We start from the raw sequence: 6,884 nt of genomic DNA, 5'->3' as shown, positions 1-6,884 counted from the left end.
CATTTTAGTTTATATATCTGTAGTTTAAAACTAGAAATATTTCCATAGGACATGAATGCCCGTACGGTGTATATTAGTAATGCAACATGAAAATTTGTATTAGTGTATGAAGTTTGATGCGAATATCTTGAATAGTTTCTTTAAAATTGAAACTGAAATCTAAAAAAATGGATATAGATGATAAATTCTCACCAAATTATGTATAAGTCCATAAGCTTACATAGAAATATCTGAAATGTTTTTTTTAAACTAAGCAAAATGCAAATTAAAAAAAGTGAGGTCAAGGTCACAGAAAGCCTAAGGCTAAAAGATTTCATGCTGTTGAATAGCCCTCACTAATAAGTATCAGTATATTAAGTTTGATAAACAAATCTTGAATGATTTATTTAAAACTGAGGTAAATACTGATTTAAGAAAGTGAGGTCAAGGTGAAAAAATGTTGATGCAGTTGATAGCTCTTATCAGTATGTATTAGCATATGAAATTTGATGAAAATATCTTGAATTCTTTAAAATTGAGCTGAACATTATTTATAAGAAAAGTGAGGTCAAGGTCAAAAGAAAGGTCAAGGTCAAAAAAATGTTAACAGAATTTTTTTATTACACTATCTTGAATGGTTTCTTTAAAATTGAGCTAAACACTAATTTAAGAAAAGTAGGTCAAAGGAAAGGTCAAAGTCAAAAAATGTTTGCACAATTGAAAAGCTCTCACCAATATCTATCAACATATGAAGTTTTATAAAAAAAAATATCTTGAAAAATATCTTTGAAACTGAGCTTTGAACTGATCTAAATGCAAAGCTTGACGGATGGAAAGAACGACGGAAGACACACAGGACAAACTCTATATGCCCCGGCCATATTCATGGCGGGACATAAAAAAATATTATGAAGTAGACTAGCTGTATGCTTTTTAAATGTTTAATTATTTGAATTATTAAAAAATATCAATTTTGACGATTTTTCATAATAATCATTAATCAAATTCTTAGTAAAATCAATTAGAGGTTTTTTTTACGACCAAATTTATACTTATGAAAGACATTGTATCAGCCATATTTGAAAGCTTATGTTCTAGGATTTGAGATAATAACAAATATTCATTTAAGATATTGATTGTTAGAACAAGTCAGTCGAAGATCACATAATCTATTACCTAAATCTCAGGATTGATATTATATTAATGTTGAATTTTATTTAGACAGATTAATCTTCTGGTCCAACTCTTGAAGCTAATTTTTTTTTTTCGAAAATGAATTACCCATAAATATTGTACTTTGATGAATAGCACACTGATGTGAATAAATGAGTCTGTTATAATTGCCTAACACTGCCTGCATGCTCTTGTATAAATAACTCTTGACATATTATGTGGGACATACAGTGGCTGCATCAAATTCCCGCAAATTCTTTCAGATAAGGTCGTGGGTATTAATTTCACTTTCAATGTCAAAAAACATGGACAGTTTATTCTATGTTTTAATCAAATTTAACTGTTACATATAATGATCACCATAGCTTTCAGCACATAATTGGAAGGTGATAAAACCTTTTGAACTAAATTTTAGCTTTCTGTCACATCTTTGTTATGTCTACTAAAAATTTTATAGGTTTTTGACCACACAGCTGAACAATGTAGGTTAATATATTGTTACAAGGTTGTTTGTAGAATAAGATTGATGATTTTTCTACCTATATAATTTACTGTAGATTTAAAACCATCAATTTTGTATCTTAACATGTGAATTTTAAAAAAAAAGATTATCAATAATTCACATACATTTACTTAAATAATTAAATAATATTATGATACTGTACATTGTAATATGAATACAATACATTGGTGCCTCACAATTTTTATCAATTAAGAAGGTAATGGGAAGGAATGCACTGTGATGCTAGTTAAGGGATAATGATATTTATATAAACTCCTAAAGAATGCAATAATTTTAATGCATACAGTTAATTCAACACTAGATCACATACTCCAAAATTAAATGGTCATCGTTCACAGTTTAATCAGCATCTCTGAAACTGGGTTTGAGGATTCTGGCTTTTCTCTATATGAGCCAGTGTATTCTTACATAGCTTTCACTATCAATTAGAAAACTGACAATTTATTCAATGTTTAATAAAGATAAACTGGAGTAAACACATTGTTATTATTATTATTATTATCAACATTTCACTTGAATTGAACTATTTTTAAATAACAGGGGTTATCTTGTCAGTATCATGTCTGTCTATTCAATACTGATGTAATTTTCTAAAGTTCTAATTTTCTAAAGTTACAAATACAAACTTAATTACTTACTTACTTAAGTTTCAGAAACTTAGAAATTTTATTTAAGTCATATTACCTATGAATTGTCAATCTGTTTATTTACAAGATAAGAAACGGCAAACAAATGTTCAAAAAAGAATTAAAGTCTTTCATACTAATGCAATTTCCTGGACATCTTTTTCCATTCATGTTTTAAAAAAATATTAGACTCCAAAATTTGACTCCAAACTCCACTCCATAACTCCATTCCATGCTTCCAGTCCATGAATTACACGGTGCCAACATAGAGGGGCTGTCTGGGTTTCCAGGAAAAAATATTCAAAGCTTAATAAAAGTAAATCAGATGAAATCATTTGATATGAATCTTAGTTTCCAGGGGGTAAAAAATGAAAATTCCAAGCTATAATAACAAGCATCAAAATAGAATGCTCTGCTTCCTCATGAAGCTTACGAAAACATCAACAATTGTATAAATAATATGACGTTTCATGAGGGCACGCCTTACTCATCATATAAATGGATTCCCCTATCTGTCATGGCGGATTTTAATGTCAACATGGATTATTCATTGTTTTCGGTACTTTTGTTTGAATACGGATATGTATTTAATTTTAAATTGGTACTGTATGTCAAGGAGTGAATTTATTTACTTTACTTTGATGTTTCAGCATCTGTGTTATATTTATCAATTTGACATCTCTGCCCCCTCCTGATCAACGGTATCAATGACAGTATTGTAAGTTTTACTTCCAGCGTAGAGATAAAAGGTTAAACATTTCCTTCTTGAGAATTCTGCCTAAATTAATGTCAACCATCTTTCTTTGGATGTTACATTTTCAGTTTTATTCCATTTCTTTGGTTATATCTTTAGAAATGTGGGAGGAGTTTGGGGAAAAGAGATGGATTTTTGTGTATGTTAGTTTTGAATCTTAGAGTAGAGTTTTAGCGAGTTAAATGTTACTTTTTGGAAATTCATGAATAAAGAACCATAAACATGTAGTGACGAGTGTTTTCTTGGAAGGCATAATCACATCGTAACACGTATAAGATTTACATCGAAACAAGTTTTTCTATCAGATGAAAATAAATAGTAGTATTAAGGCTTAAGTTATCTTCTATAGTTTATTTATATATTTTCAATAAATCTTAATGTAAACTTAATGTAAACTTGAGTGTTACAAGTATAACCAAGTAATCCAATGTTTTTAATGTAAACTAATTATAGTCAAGAAATACATTCCATTCAATATAATACAAAAAAGTTAGGAAAGCTTTCAAATTGTAAACATTCCATATGATAGTTAGCTTGCGACGTAAGATTCATTTTAACAATTTGATTACGAACCTCTAGGGTCAAACTTGGATATTGAAATCTTTATGGCAATATACAATATTTTCGGACCATTTTAGGAAGTAAATACATGATAATGATCTGATAGATATTATTTTTACCTGGTATTATATACCACTGCTAGTTAAAATAGAGATATATCCTCTAATTAATGACGGGAGAATCAATAATATTATACTGTAGGCCTAGTTACCGAGCTTCAAAAACTACTGTACCAGTGGCTCGCTCAGTTAGAACATTTAGTGTATTGAATACGAACTTGCCTATTGATGTAATCATTTTAAATTCGAGTCCAATTTTTCAACTTTTCAAAATATCATGAAATTCATTGCAGAAAAATGTAAAAAAAAAAAAAAAAAAAAAAAAAAATGATAATCATCATTAACTGATGGTGACATTCTCTGCTTTAGCTTCCAGATCACATGATTTAAACCTGGTAATGAGTTATATATACATGTAATATCTTTTCTTAGGAATATATTGTGTTCCTTACGTTTGGGAAATAAAATTTATCTCATACTCACTTAAGAAGCACATGAAATATTTCGTATCTGTACATGAGAGCTATATCAAGAATATAAGGTATGAATTAAGAAATTAACTTTCTGTTCATCTTTTCATGATGTATAATCTTGGACTTGGGGCAGCAAACCAAATTAATTACTTTATTATACTTCATACTATCTCGTGTTGAAGAATTTATTAAAATGAAAACATATTGCCCTACCGTTATTGTAAATTCAAAACAAAATATTAAGTGTCATCTTTAATAATTTAACACGCTACACATGAACTGTAAGCAGATGAAAATGCTCCCATATCAAGTAACTGTATAGAGTTTAGTTTATTTATGTTTTAAGCTTTTTGAAAAAAGTTCGGAAATCAGATAATAAGAATTATTACATTTTCAAAAGTGAAATACTATAATTTATTTATTGAATAAGAGTGATATTATGTCACAGTGTGTGATATTTTGATATAGTGAAATATGGAGATAACGAACAGTTTTCAAGCTCAAAGTCTATTAAAACAGTACAAATCGGGAGTAGAGCAAACACGGACCTCCAAAAACAGAGGTGGGATCAGGTGCCATGGAGGAGTGAGCATCCCCTGCCGACCGATCACTCGCGCCGTGTGCTCCTTGTCATGATCGATAAATAACGGAAAAATCCGTTATTTATTGTGTAAATAATGGCCTAACAATTATTTTGAAAAACGTCAGTCAGCATTTCACTTAATGATATATTGTATTTGCTGACAAGGTCATTGTATCAACCATAGAACTTACGAAATGATGACTTTAAACGAGACTGTTGATATTCTTGTCTAATCAACTTGTTTGTGAATAACTTACCTCGTTTTAGAAATTTTTCGTACGTACGTAGAGCATGCTCTTGCTATCGAATCAACCCCATATGCAGGTGACAAGGGTATATCAATTGCTGCATAAGTAAGGGAAGTTGAAGATTGAAAAGTTAAAGTCATCATGTTTATCATAAAGCTTGGTTGTTAGATTACCATTAACGTCTTTTTCTAGTAAAATGTAGTAAAAAAAATGTGAAAAAAAATCAGAAAGGTAGCAAAACTCGAGATTTTCCTTCCTTCATGAAAAGTGCTATAAAGAAAAATACTCCCTGACGCGTTATAAGAAAGAATAAATAAACCATCCTGACAGAGACTAAAACTGCCAAAGTTTCTTCAATTATTGTTAAAATTCATGTTTACAAGTTTTTATTCTCACAATCGCCAAGCTATGCCTTCCAGCTCTCAACAGTTCAACTATAGGATCAGGTTTTTATTTTCTTGTTCCAAATTGGTTATCTTGTTATCAAGAGATTCCACAGGTTTTGCTCCATCTGAGAGATTTATAACGCCTGCTTTACGTCAGCAGCATTCCGCAGCACATCATCTTCTCTAAGAACAACCTGTTGGTGTCCTGGAATTAATGGTGTTTGGCCGTATGGCATCTGTTGGACTGGCGTAGAAATTAATACAAAAATGGATGGGATTGCATTTGGTTGACGTCACTTGATCTTGTGGAAAGAGAACCTTCCCTCTGTTTATAGGAAAGCTAGATGTTTCAGATATAGATTGAGAAAAGGCATTATGGTATTTTTGATATTTACTCAGAGTACTCAAAGTACACAGTACGTGTATTCGTAACACAATGTAAGCACAGACGGTAATGTATATAATAACAACTACCAATGTAGACATAAGATAATTGTATGTTCGACTATATATATATTGTATATATTTGTTATTTCCCTATCATGACAACGAGCACACGGCGAGGGATGCTAACTCCTCTATGGCACCTGATGCTCACTCCTCTATTGATCCTGATCCAATCTCTGATGTCTTAGAGGTCCGTGTTTGCTCTGCTCCTATTTTGTTATGTTTAATGGACTTTTGAGCTCGAATACTGTTTGTTATCTCCACATATTTCATCTAGAAAGTATTAAAAGTTGTTTTAACATCTTTATTTCTGTCGGAAGTAAATCGGTTTCCCCTCATCAAAAACGAATCAATAGAGAAGAAGCGCCATAGGCCGAGCTAGAAATGCATTACTTTATTGTTATGCGCTCATTTTATGAATTTCAAAAAATTCAATAATTTGTAAACGACACTGGCCTCGAGAGAATCACTTTATCTCGAACAGGATTGGTACCGTTGAAGAAGTGTCGTTACGGAGCAAAAATGACTACCATGTTTAATAACAGTGATGCACCGAACATATATACGAGACAGCCTAAGAAAAGACAAAAAATACTAAATACTTAAATATAATACTCGACAGTTGTCTCCCTGGCTTAAAGGGACATGACTTCAGCAACTCAGGAATTATTTTATACTAGCTAGTTTGACTGCTCGAAGCCTTGTTCAGTTGAATCTACTCAACATGAAAGTGCTTAAAAAAAATAAGTCCAAATGTTGTTGTCAAAATATTTAAGACATTTTTCCTCATACGTGTATGTTCTTTTGTCAAATATGCACTCCAAACCCACAATAATTGGCTGAAGAACCCTGATTCTAAATAAGATCAAGTTGTTTCCAAATTAATATCTTTTGCATTATTCTTGGGAAGTTTTGAAAGCTTTTTAAACTTAACATTCCAATGTAAAATCCCTTAAGCAAAGCAAGATTCAGAAGCTAAGATATAATCAAAGTTATATAAATCTGTACGTCTACTGATAGATCGTTTGCTTCGTGATCGGGAGGTTGGGATCGATTTACATTCGCCACACCG

The sequence above is a fragment of the Saccostrea echinata genome, unplaced genomic scaffold (genome assembly GCF_033153115.1).
Source record: "Saccostrea echinata isolate AGI-Se365-2 ecotype Australia unplaced genomic scaffold, CSIRO_AGI_Sech_v1 ptg000016l, whole genome shotgun sequence".
Classification (NCBI taxonomy): Eukaryota; Metazoa; Mollusca; class Bivalvia; order Ostreida; family Ostreidae; genus Saccostrea; species Saccostrea echinata.
This window is presented reverse-complemented; position numbering follows the sequence as displayed.